The following is a 13,964-nucleotide window of genomic DNA, read 5'->3' on the forward strand; positions in this document are numbered from 1 at the left end:
ATTTGTTTTTCTTCTGGTGGAAATGTTGCAAGAGAGAGAAGCAGGAATGTGTTGCCAAAGATACTGTATTGCCCATCTTGCATTCACAATAAATAGGTCCCCAGTAATCACACGGCATGAGTCAATTTGGCCCCTTAAGATGTAAGTTAAAAACCCTCACTGTGTATGCAATGTATTTTTTATTATATTTAATCCAAAAGATTTTCTTAGGGTTGTGTACATGGATAATTCTCTTTCAAGAACTTCAGGCACTGAAGGGCAGAGACATGTTGAACTGCAACCCATGCCAAATCCAAAAGGTGACGACACTGTTCCACTGCCTCACTTATCCCCACACAGAGTAAAGGAGCTGGAAAACGTGGAGAATTTTGTATTGAAATATTAGCAATCTGGAAGGACAACTTCAGAACTTGATCTCAAATTCATCAGTAGTTTTTTAACTTTCACTAAGAACCATCAAGTGAAGCCTGGACCACAGAACTTATTCTGCAGGTGACAGAGTCACTTCTTATAGAAGGGAGGTGAAAGGAGGTATTTCTTACCAGAATTTATGGTTAACTTAGATAGTGCTGAATGAAATATCACAATAGAAACAGACAGAAGTGGGATTATCAGACTCTGTTCAAGTCAGAGCCAGAATTAGGTTGTGTCCAGCCCCTGTATTGTTCAAATGGGATGATGACAGTGTGGTTCTGTAACCCATAGTTGTGCAGAGCTCTTCTGGCCTTCACACCCTCCTGGCTATCTTGCCTCAGCACTCCCTGGAAAAGCTGCCTTTTTCCTTGGATTGTACTTGGTATTGTTGAAAAAGACCTAAATCTCCGTTCCTTATGTAGCAATTAACAATATTGCCACAATGCTTTGCGTTAGTTTAAGCACTGTTGGATTTTTTTTACCCAAATATCTGTTGGATTAAGCTATATAAAATCCATTAGTATTGGTAGTGATTGGAGGCTGTGTAGCTGTATCTCTTAATTATCTTTGACTTAATTTAAGCATAGCATCATAGAATATCCAGAGCTGGAGGGGACCTTACTCTCTCCTCTTCTGATGCAAATAATTACCTGGGGAAAAGAAGTAATAAACAGTAGATAACAGCCTCTCTATACTGATGAGTGCAGCAGGTGGTCATATATTTTTGTAATGGCCTGTTCAGGTTTCCTGTCCATAAACACATCTTTAAATTACCAAACAAAATCTCATAACTTAACATATGAAGGCTATCAACACCCACATTCAAATCATTAATTGGGTAGGGATTGCTTTTCTTTACCTCTCTTGGCAGGATTGTTGGAAAGAATACACACCAAAAAGGAAAAAGAGGGAAAAAAAAGGTATAAGCAAACTGCATACTGTTACTATGGTTATCACTGTTTTAATGGAACCATTTGAAGGATATTTATCCTTGACATTTTGAAAGTGAAGTTCAGTCAATTGTGCAGAAGGGAATACAAATGTATGCATTCATCCTGACTTAAAAGAATAATCTTCTGCTTCAATTTTTTTTTTTAACTATGCATAGCCATGGATCCCAATCTTGGGGTTTTTTAAAGAATTTATTTACCCATCCATGCTACTTTTCAAAATAAACATGAAATTCATCTTCAAAAAAAGCTATTTTGTTGCCCAAGTTTGTATTGCTGAAAATGACAAAGAAAGAAAGAAAAAACCCTACAGAACTCCAGAGAAGACAATTTCTCTAGCTCTGCTTTTCATTTAATGCTCCTTTAATAGGATCTAAGTTTTACAAAATGGGTTGTTTTTTACTGGTGATAAATCATCTTGGAAGTTCACAACCACTTAACTCATCCAAACTGCTATTAAGTTTCCTTCAATGCATCTGCAACCAAGAGCATCTGTATTTTATAAATGTTGTTTACAGACTCGTCTATGAGAGCTCCTTGTTGAAAAACACTATATGCTGATCAGGCAGATGTTGCAGTATCAAATACTTCCTATATCAGAAGTCAGACGCAGTTTCTGCAGACCTGTAAAACCACTGTATCAATTATTGCAATTGCTGCATCAATGCAGTAGTAATCGCAATAATTTAATACATCACAGCACTGAAACTTGATGGGTGTTATTTGGTTTATGGACAGATTTGGGTAGTAGAGGAGCTACCTGGGGTGGTTTCTGTGAGAAGGTGCCAGAAGCTGATCCCCATGTGTGACAAAGGCAGTGCCAGGTGGCTCCAGGGTGGACCTGCCCCTGGCCAAAGCTGAGCCAGAGGGATGCTGGTAGCTCCTCTGAGAGAAACCATCACTGTGGGAGTGAAACTGCGGCTGGGAGGAAGGGAGGAGTGAGGGAGAGGTGTATTAAGATTTGTTTTCATTTCCTATTATCCTGCTGTGATTAGATTGGTAATAAATTAAATTAATTTTTTTCCTCCAGTTGATTCTCATGATGGTAGTTGGTGATTGCTCTCCCTGACCTTATCTCAACCCTTGAGCCTTCCCTCATAATTTCCTCTCCCCTGTCCAGATGAGGAGTGATAAAATGGCTTTGTGAGCTTCTGGCATCCAGCCAAGGTCAACTCCCCACAGTGTGAGGATAAGGAAAACATGCAGAGCAGGAAATGTCCCCTGTCTGTGCAAGTAGGATACTTCCAAGATAATATTTGTTTTATTTTAGTGGTGTGGTCAAGGAAAGAGTTTATAGTGTTTAAATAGGTTGTGGCAAAGAACATTCTCATTGGAATAACTGGGCCAGAGTGAGACAAAACTGGAAGGGCTGACAAGTTACAGTAGGAGAGTACCAGTTGGCCAGAAAAATGTCTCAAAATATGTAACAGAAGTTATGAGCTTTGAATGCTCAAGGCATCTGACATTATTTTTATTTCATCTGATGTTTGTGTAGTGGTTTGGTATTATACTTTTGGGGGTTTATAGGTTCTTAATAGATGATAATGTAATGAAATCTAAAAATCTGAGCTGCTATGTATTGTCTCAGATTGCAAAAAAAGGTAATTTTTATGTGTTCTTCATCACGTAGCATTTTCTACTACAATTTAGAAGTACACTGATGGGACAATACACATTGCATTGTCAGAGTCCTGCTCTCAGTGGATAAGATTCTCAAAGCACATCAATGATACTGCACAATCCCACTCTCAATTGGATCCTCCACAATGTAGTTTTCATCAAAGATGGAAAACTACTCAAGTATTTTGAAGGTGGCCCAATGGCAGAGTGGGGAGAAGAAGTCTGTCTCTTCTTCAAAATATGTATCTGCACATTCTGTATCAAGTTCTCTCCATATTTTCAATTCTTTCTTTTAAAATAATTATTTATTTGTGTAGTTCTGCCTGGAGGAGTAGAGAAGGGATGGAAGCCAAATCCAAACCTCCTGTCTCACAGACATCTACTTTATACAAGTCTATTCAGAATTTAAAATCAGTTAATTTTTTCTCCACTGTCATGTCTGAAGACGCTTCCAGACCTCATTTCTGTTAGAAACTGATTTTTAGCACACAGTTACCCATGGTGAGTTCATTTGCCTTTTGTTCTGGTGCAAAGATTGCCCTTAAGCTTAAATAGACCTTTTTCTCCTTACTCCCTCTCCTGCCACTTACACGTCAGTGAGTGATCACAGCTTCTCTCCAGGTTCATCACGAATCAGCAAGTTGCTTGTCATGACTTTTTACAGAACATACATTTTTACTTTCAGTCCATGAAGGATTATTTAATTACTTCAGTACCAAGCTCTCAAACACATGTGACTTTCTTTCCTGCCAGCATTTTACAGTGGTCAGAGAATAGATCTGGGGGAAAAACTAATGACTGAACTTGTTTCTTTTCCTTAAATGCTGAAAGTCCCTTCTCACCATTAGCTAGAACCATCTTTAGTCTCTAAAGATGGCTTGGCTTTGTGTTTGCACCCTGTGGGCTCTTTCACAAAGAACTGAAAACCAAAGTTCTTGCAGTGCTTGCCACAAACTTTTGCAGAGACTCATTCTCTGGCCCACAAATAACAGTGCCAACATGGGAAGGAGAGGACTTCAGGAGGAGAAGGGATTCCAGAAGTCCTGCAGAAAATCCTGGCAAGATCTGCCCACAGATAATTCAGTCTTTTTTCTCCTATCTTTGTCAGCCTCAGGCACCATGGTGGGAGAAACTGGTGTGCTGCTATGAGAGAAATTAAATTCTGGTTTGGTTTTTCTTCCCAGTTACTTCACCTTCCTGTCTGCTGCCCATATGTAGGAGTTCCAGTGTCTTGCTTTAGTCAGCATCAGTGAGGTGGCTGAGGTTAGGTAAGTTCTCATGTTTCTCCAAGTAGCTGTACAAGCAGAAGTATTAGGACTGTGGACAAGTTCTAGTGCTTGAGGGTTGCAGTGAATTTGGCATATATCAAAAGTATTTAAAGTTCTTAGATATTTGATGGATTTCACCCCTGAAAAGAAAATAAAAAGTAATTTCTGTCTTTCATAAAAACTTGTTGGATGGTTAAAAGTCTGTCAGTAGCTTATTAATTATTGCATCCAATAATAGGTTCTGCTGTGTTGAGGGAGATGCAGCCGTGTGGTCTTTGTCTGGTTTGCTAAATGCTTCATTATTCCTCCCAGCTGGAGTTTTACAGTGCATGTGTTTGTTTTCTGTACTGCATTGTAAAAAGAATATGCTGCTGTGGAATTATGGCAGTGAGTGGGCAGCACACAGGCTTTATGTCTGAGTCATTTTCGTCCAGAGACAAAATGTGTGGACAACAGATCCAGACTGAATATATAATCTTCATTAACTTTTATTTGTAATAGATGATCCTTGTGGTATGTTTCAACAGCAGAAGGTGCATACATCAGACTGGCATAAACCAGCTACAAAATGAGTATTGCATTCATCTGTGCTCACCTGTGGCACATAACTCATGCAGGGTCTTGACAAGAGTATAAAAATCCATGATTTCACCACCTGTGTGTAAGGACTGTCTGTGTGATGACAGGCATGAGACTCGTTTTGCAAAGGCATTTGGGAAGCAAAGGTTACAGGTAGTTACTGAGTTTGCAAGCAGACCTGAAGAAGCTACATAAATAACTTCCTCCAAAAACCCCAATGCAATCTTCACTACTGTTTCTGTAGAATCAGAACTGCCTTTGTCCAAGGATGCTTGAATATTTTATGGAGTATGTCTCATGGTAATTAATGGGTAAATGCTACTCTATCTCTGAAAATAAATGCTGATAGCCTTGGTCTTCAATTACTGTGGAAGTTTCTTGAGCCAGAGAGATCTAAATAATGTGACTCATTTTGTATTTTTCCTTGTTTACCTATCAAAGAGGTTTCTTGCTTCTCTTTAGAGCAACAGGAGTATCACCTCTCTTCATTGCTGAAGCAAAGTTAATTCTGCAATATCCTATAGTAAATCTGCCACAATTTGAGAAGTCCCTAGCTTCCCCACATAGTAGTCCCCCTTTACCACCATCATTTCTTTTCTGGATGGTCTTTGAGTATGTTTATCTTTCCAGAGGTTAAGGTCAGAGCATAGGTACCTGGTCTGAGCTTGGTCTAGATGAGTCTCTGCTCACGTGGGGCTGGCAGTTACACTGCTTGGTGGGAATCAGTTGTGGCAGGGCATGTGTTTGCAGGTGGAAAAGGGCTTAGTAATGCTAAGGTCCTGAGAAAAACCTGTTTCCATGGGAGCTGGTGGGTTTGAGCTAGAGCAGCACAAACCCACAGACCTGAGCTGCAAGCAGATGGGCTGCTGAGTGTTCTTCCAGTTGGAGCTTCTATGGGCCTTTATCACTTGGTACAGGATGTAATAATTAAGCCCAAAAGCTGAAAATATGTGCAAATATATTATTCCAGTGATGTTAATTACATACATTAATTAGATGCTCCCAGGGGTAGCCAGAAGCACAAAATATTGTGCTGGTTCTGGCTGGGATAGAGTAACTTTCTAGTATGGGGTTTTTTCTTTGGATTTGTGTTAAAATAGTGTTAATAATACAGGGATGTTTTATTTACTGCTGAGCAGTGTTTACATAGAGAAAAAGCCTTTCTGCTTCTCACAATGCACTACCATGGAGGGGGCTGGGGGACACAGAGTTGAGAGGTGACATAGCCAAGGCAGCTGACCCCAACTGATCCAAGGGATATCTCAGTCCATATGGCATCATGCTGAGCATATAAAGGTGGGGGAAAAAGAAGAAAGATGGGGTCAGGGGTGATGTTTGGAGTGATGGCATTTGTCTTCCTAAGTCACTCTTACATGTGATGGAGCCCTGCTGAACGCCTGCCTGCCCATGGGAAGTAATAAATTAATTGCTTGTTTTACTTTGCTTGAGTGAAAGGCATTTGTTTTACCTATTAAGCTGTCTTTATTTCAACCCACAAGTTTTCTTACTTTTAGCCTTTCAATTCTCTCCCCCATCTCACTGGTGGGCGAGTGAGAGAATGGCTGTGTGGGGCTGAGCTGCCATGACAAAATCCTATGTACCTATGGATTAATGTGGTAGATTTACAGATCACTGTGTCTGTTTGAGGACTGACAGTAAATCTCACAGCCAGTTGACCGGACAGCCTCAAATATATCAGATAAAGGATTTACTGTAAATCAAAGTAACAATTTCACATTTTGCAGTTGCTTAAGGCTTCTAACCCAACTGATAGTCACGGTGGGAATGAAGAAAAGAGAATATTTTTCTGGGTTGCACTGTTGAGGAGCACACCTGGTGCAGGTGAGCAGCTGAGGGGAGAGCTCCTGACTGAGCTCAGGATGGGGGAAAGGGCTGGAGCTCCAGGCTAGGGGCTGGGAATTGCTGACACTTTGTATAAAGGCCACCTGTGGTTGTGGCCAGGTGAGGGACATTCACACAGGGCAGGAGCAGAGGGCTCAGCAGAGAGAGCCCAGACTATCTGGGAGCCTGGACTGGGAGGGTGTAAGAGCCCAGCGTCCCTCCCTGGAGGCCCTAGCTCAAGCTGGTTTGGTGGTACTGTGCTGTGAATAAATTACTTTAAGCATCCAAAGGTCTGGGACTCAGCTGTGGGAAACCTGAGGTCGAGCTGCTAAGCAAAACTTAGAGCATTCACACTGATCTCATTAATTTCTGAGACTTCTAGTGCTGTGCTGGAGGGCCAGACTGAGTATCCTGTACTGCAGGTTTAAGATGAAGTTGGAAAAGATGCTATAACTTACACTTTGCAATGTATACACGTTTCATCCAGTAATTTATTAAGGGAGTCTAAGGTATAAATAGCACTGTTTCTTGTGGTTTCTGTGACATATCTAGCAGGTATGAAGAGCTGTGACATTAAGGTTAGTAGTCAGTGTTGCTGATGTGAAAGAACCCTTTGTATCAAAGGGCTGGACTATCATAATAGCCATGATTTGAGTATCATGCTTGGTATAATTATATGTATCAGAAAATCAGTGTAGCTCATATTTTGCCTTCTATTTAAAATAAGTATTTTTCATGAAATACAAATTATACCTAGTCTATTCTAGATGTAAATTAGTTTTGCTGGAACATGCACAAAGGATGAAATTCACTGTCAGATCTGTAGTTCTCTGATGGCTCATTGTATATAGACATTAACACTAATAAAGGCTATAGTGATTGCTTTAGATCAGACACCCTCTGTGGTGGAAATCCCCTCCTACAGAAGGGGGATGGGGTTAGGGTTAGGATAATGTTTACCATAGGGGTTTGGGTAGTAGTAAGATTAATTTGTAGGGGTAGTGGTTAGTGCAGTTTAAAGCAACAGGATTAGGGTAGTGGTTGTGGGTAGTTTTAAGGGTGGTGCTTGGGGTAGTGTGGTTGGGAGTAATGGTCAGCATAGTGTTTAGGGGTCATGCTTATCCCATATATCTGACAAAGATGAATGAACTATTTTCTGTGGTCCCATTTTCACAAGGACTGAACTGTGGGCTGAAACAATACATGTATAACCATGTCATTACACATATGTGGTGGCTAGGGGTAGTGGCTAGGGTCAGGAGGACCAAAGAGCCTACAGCTCCACGCACAGTGGGGCTGTAAAGGGCCTGCGGGGGCCATGGTGCCAGGGCCTTAACATTGCTGCTCCTGCATCTTTGTGAGCTGGAGAACCCAGGTACTGAGCTGGGGTGATTAACTAGGGCCAGGGTTAGGGTTACACCTAGGGTCAGCATTGAGAAATCTAAAGGGCCTGGAGCTCCAGGCACAGTGGGGCTGCAAAGGGCCTGCTAAGGCGAACACAGCAAGGCCCCAACCTTGCTGCTCCCACACCTTTCTGATCTGGACCCCAAACCCCTGGTGATGGGCTAAGGCTTAGGTCTAGTTCAATGTTTATGATGTTACCATCCGGTTTAAACACAGAAGAGCAGAGAAAACTACATCTGTGTATAAATAGGATTGAACTTAGAAAGCTTTGGAATACACCCAAAAAAGGTGATTAAAAGCAAAGGCGGTTAGATGTTGGTGCAAAAAAAAAAAAATTTTATTTAATAGTAAAAGAGGCAAAGAGAAAAGAAAGAAATAGAAAAAAGAAGTGTGTGGGGGGACAGGGAGGGAGTGACAGGGGTTAGGTAGAAACATATCACCCTTCTGGGGATCCCAACAATGTCTCTCTGCTTCCCTCCATCTGGTTTTCTGGCTGGTGAGGTCCCCTGCCATCGCTGCCCCACCGAAGAGTATAGAATCCAGTGGATTAATATATGTTTTGGGCAGGTGGTAATGCCCCGGTGCTTCCTGAGGGGCTAGGTTTGACACTGTCCCTTGCAACACTGTGGATCTGTTGTATCACCTTCAGTGCAGGGTCTAGGGACCCTTTTGGGGGGTGTTTGATGGGCCATGGCACCCCTCGCTGTCCTTCACGTGGATGAGCATTTCCCAGGGTGCAGGGAAACAGCTGAGCTTCTCTACAGCTTTTGCAACACAGTTTTGACATAATAGGCAAAAGTACTTAATGAAGCTATTTAAGTCATGAACTATAACATTTCAGTCTCCAACATATGGGTAGTCATTAGGGCTGGGATATGGTCCTGCTCTTGGAAACTGCAGCATTTTGGCAACTTTTTATCTGACTCCAGCACAGATGTGGCTAAACAAATTGTAATTTCTCAGGAGCAAGAATTTCTATGGTGATCATAACACACAGGCTGGAAAGATGGGCCTTCTCCTTCAATAGCGTTCTGAGATGAAATGAATTTCAGAAATCCCAGGAAATGGAATACCCACTTAAAAGTTTTATAGCTTTTTTTATATCTGTATAAAACTTCTGAATTGGCATCCACAAGGCCTCTATTTTATTTCAGCCTTTCTGTGAAACCACACAAAATTTCTCATTAAAATGGAATCAAAGCTTGATTTTTATTCTAAATTATATCCACATTAGGTAAACTGACACAGCAAGTGCTTGTGAATTTAAAAGCTTAACAAAAAATAATATTAGCATGTCATTTGGCTTCTCCCTGAGAGCATCTTGCTGGAAGCAGACAGACAGGAGACAGAAGAGAAAATGAAGCTTGAGGCTTCCTGAGCAAATATAGCCTTTAGTTTGGTATAGGTTGCTGTGAATATTACACTAGAAGTATTAGGGACTCTAAGAATAGTCTAGAATGCTACAAGCCCTAGGCTTGAAATAAAGGCATAAGATGTGAAACTGTTTGGTATGTGAATAAATTTCACTGCAGAGTCCAAGAAAGAGATGGCAATGTATGATGCCTTCAGTCATTCTGCAGTGCATTCATTTATTCTTATTACTCCAAGGAAGCAAAGGTAGAAGGGAGCAAATACACAGTGCAGGATGCACATATGAGAAGCCCTGCTGCTGCAGAGGATTTCAAATGCCACTGCAATGCATTGGCTGTGCTGCCTGCACTGCAGCATTTCTTTCAATCAGCAGTGCCGGGATCAGACTTCAACAAATACTTGTGCAGAGAGCTGGAGATTTAACTTTTTACCTCTTAGGGAGACAGAGAGTGCAGGGATCCTGTGACCCTTTCTGTTAAAGGAGGAACTCACAGCTATCATTGCTCAATGTAAGAAATTCTCCGTTGGAGGGAGGCTGCATTAAAAAGCATCTACTGTGTCAAGTGTTGAATGTGTCATTCCCAGTTCCTGCTGAGGGTGTTTACATAACCTCATGTCTATGAAAGGAGCTTTAACCACCTTTGCATTCCTCTCTTCCTGGGCCAGGAATGGATTTAAAGGCTGTTCCCTCCTGGACAGGCTGTCCGCATCTTTGAGGGACCCTTAAAGCAGCCAAGAAATTTGGTCACTCAAATAGTAGTTTGGTCACCCTCCTGGCACTCCTATTTCTTAAGTTACTAAAAACTGCAGGTAAGCACAGGAGATTCTACAGGTGGTCTAGCCCACACCAGGACCTTGGTTATGGAAGATTTTCTTCAAAATTGTAAGAGGTAGGCAAATTATGCAAGTTTTCTTCTCCTGGAGGAGAATCTCTCTTAACAGTTGATGAAGAGAAATTTCCTTTAAGGTGAAAATGAACTAAGTGGGGAAAGAAGCTTATAGAACTTAAAGGAAAACATATTACTCATTCTTTCTAATTTTCTCCAGTAACCTGGCTGTTTTTAATGAAAGTTCCTGAAACCATAATTCATCATAAGCTGGTTTACGTTGCTAGCCTTGGTAGACTGAATCTGATTTTTCTAGGAGTGTGATTAATAATTTTATTTCCTCTGCCTATTTATGGTTTACCATAGGGTCAGTCACTTCCTTAGCTTTTTCCTCTAAGCATGTTCATACTACATTTACCTTTGAAATCACTTCTAATCCTTATGTTTTAAATCTCTGGTACAATATGTGCTTGGGCTCTTGTTCAAATGAAATCACTTGCAAAACCTGGAAATGTTTTAATAATTTAAAATTAGCTAGTCCTGCACTTGTTAAAAATTCTGATCACATCAGATTTGGGCGCCTTATGAAAAATGCAACAGAATGGCAATTGTACTTTGTGTCCTGGTGGCTGACCTTCCTTTGCTAGTGCCTTTGTTAAACACAAATTAATTTCACCTGCAGGTAGTGAAAGATCAGAAATGCAACAGGTGGAAATCATCTGGTTTTTACTATGGGGAGGATTCAGGTGCAGAATGGATTTCTGTGCATAGCAGCAAAGTTTGCTGTTCTTCAACATGTGATTGGGGAATTCCTACACTATTCCCAATTTGGCTGAAACAACAAAAACCCTGAGTTGGTAAGTATTTTAGGAGACAATCTAAAAACTGTTTATTGTATCTATTTCATTGTATTTCTGTCTTGTCAGTTTGTTCTGATCATCTCTTTACCCCTGATTTGGAACTTCCATGACAGTTTTGGCTAAACCCCACCAGAATTCACCAGCCCCTGCTAAAATATTGGAGCTCCCTTTGCAATCCATTTTTCAGTTACAAAGTGGTTTTAATTCAGACAAGAGTTTGTCTGCAGTCATCTTGTGTTTGTAGCTAGTATGGCTCTAAAGTATTTAAATCTGGGCTGGGTCAAGTATGAAGCAAACTGGGAACAACAAAACAGGCAGACCCTTCACAGGTTATATATGTGAAAATTACATTTCCCAGTTTAGAATAACAAGTTTGTGAATAAAGGCGAAAAGGACATAAAATACCAGAGCAAAGTTAGTACTACATTAATTTTTGTAATGATGTCAGTGTGGTTTTGTGAGAAGATTTTCAGTCTAGCTTGTTTCAAAATAAGGAAAAGAAAAAAACTGTATATATTGATTTTTTTTCCTATTTATGAAAGATATTCTTGATGTAAATTGCAATAGCTTTAGTGATCTCTGTCTCTCATCACCATAGTGTATAATGAAATGATATTTTTAAGGCTCAATCATTTTTTGTATTTTCTCTTGCCACAATAAGGTCCATATCACCTTCTTCTGCCAACAGTCTGAACATCTCAGTGACTGAATGAATAGGAAAATGGGAGTTATTAGTCATGGAAAAATAAAACCACCTGTAGTCATTGCTTGAAGAAGCAATTACAATCATCTATTTCTATTGTCGTAGTTTTGCTGGAAACATGAAAACAAATGTGGCTACTTGAAATTGAATAATGTTCTCAGTAATTTATGGCGACAGTTATTGTTATTACAAAGCCAATGCAGAGTAAGAAAAAATATATCAGCTAGAGATGGAATGGATGCTTTGCAAATAATTTATACAATATGAAAGCAACAATTTTCACTGGTTTTGATCACCACAAATGTTTTTCCCCACATTCTATTTTGTTCCTAATTACCATAGAAATCTCAAATTAACTGTGTTGCTTAAGCCAATGGAGGTAATTGTTTATATATATGTATATGTGAGTCTAGATATACATGCAACCATATGTTAAACCCCACAGTTATTCAATAGATTATTATCTTTAATCAGTAAATCATCCCAGTGTTTTACAGGGCTGTGCAGTCTGAATATATTTTCAACAGAGTGTTTATTTGCATTACACCCCAGAATCCATTTCAGGGAGATTAAAATTGCAAAAGTGAGCTACACATTTCTCTGAATGCTGCTTCACTGTAGAATGTACTTTAAAAATAATTTTCCCAACTTGGCATGTGTTCAAATGCTTTAGTTACTTGTTTTACATCAGACTACTTAGAATAATGACTTCTAAAAGTAAATTCTTACTTTTTAAAAGAGGACTATACTTCTATATCTGAAAGAATGTAAGAACAAGATTTGCTTAAAAATGCCATCAAAACCTAACAGATGTTGCAAGTTGCATCCCTTAGTTTTTCTATTAGAAGTGTGATGTTTTCAACTTTTTTTTTTTAATGGAAAACTATTTGGAAAGATTGGTCCTCAGGCAGCATTTGTGTTTCTGACAATGTAAGGTTTGCTGTATTCCCTTCTCGCTCAAATACAGTTTATGATGTTATGGTGAGCAATTTTGAAAACTGAAAAGCTCCTGGCTGCTTGTCCTCCATGCCAGATGTGATGTTTCAGATATGTTAGAGGCAAGACAAAAACAACTGCATTGTTTTCATGGCTTCAGCAAAAGAATTTTAGCTGTACAGGTACACTCAACACTTCAAAACCATTTGCATATTTTTGGCTAGAGGACTGAGGATGTGGAGGAGCTGGATTAGTGCAATAAACCATTGTGCTCCAAGTTCCCAGTCAACAGTAAATTGTTTTATAAAAAATGAAGTGCAGTAAAAGAACGCTCAAGAGAAATGTGTTTCAAGAGATACTGCTTCAGAGTCTTTAGAAAAGATTAAAGGACTCTGCTCTGTGTGCTTTAAGGAGATGTGTGTTAGAATACTAACAGAGCTCGGGGTGCTGGGAGTGTACCTGGCTGCTCCTTATGTCCTGTGCCTGCTGCTCACTCAACAGGAATGCAGAGCTGGAACTATTTCGCTTTTTCTAGAGGCTACAGCAGAGGTGATGTTCTTCTGAGACCTGCAGTTTGCTCGAGCCTTGCTGAGGCTGCAGCAGTGCAGAATGACATCTTAGACATTGCAGTGAGAGAAAAGAGGTCCCTGCAGGTGGCTGGGACACTTTCAGAGTCCTGTGTGTTGCCTGTTTGTGCAGCTGAGGAGGCCCACAAGTGTAGGATGACACTTATCACATCCAAAATCTTCCCAGAGTGTGTGTCAGCTGCTCCAAACCAGCTCCTGGATGTGTTGTCCCAGGGAAACAGCCAGAATATGCCCTGGCATGGTCTCACAGCTGTGGGCAGTACAGATGGGCAGTACAGATGTTGCTGCTGTGCCTAATTCTAGTATTCTTTTATAGGATTCCTTAAAAAGAGAAGGGAATAGCTGTGGAAGAGGGAAATATTCTTTCTCAAAATTGCACAAAATTACTGAAAGGAAACATGCTGCCCCTGCAGTTTTTCTGTTCTGTCATTAAATTGCTTATTGCTTCCACATCACAAGGCTGGGAAATCAGATCCCACATTTGGTGAAGAACAAGGCATGGGCTGTAACAGCCCAGGGAGGAGACACTCAGAGCAGTTCTCTCAATAGGCAATTTTCTTGCATATGTGTTGCATCTACAGAGGCATTCATTAACAAAACCCA

At 40.3% G+C, this 13,964-nt stretch overlaps 1 long non-coding RNA gene across 2 annotated transcripts in view; it reads left to right on the forward strand.

Moving 5' to 3' along the window:
* LOC146437378 (uncharacterized) overlaps positions 1-13,964 on the forward strand; it is a 291,738-nt gene that overhangs the window by 99,362 nt on the left and 178,412 nt on the right. For both annotated transcript variants that reach the window (XR_014852200.1, XR_014852199.1), the window contains exon 3: positions 4,169-4,252. This is a non-coding gene — a long non-coding RNA (uncharacterized LOC146437378). The remainder of the gene's footprint in view (positions 1-4,168; positions 4,253-13,964) is intronic.

Source organism: Lichenostomus cassidix, chromosome 4A (assembly GCF_008360975.1).
Source record: "Lichenostomus cassidix isolate B80296 chromosome 4A, HeHo_3.0, whole genome shotgun sequence".
Lineage (NCBI taxonomy): Eukaryota > Metazoa > Chordata > Aves > Passeriformes > Meliphagidae > Lichenostomus > Lichenostomus cassidix.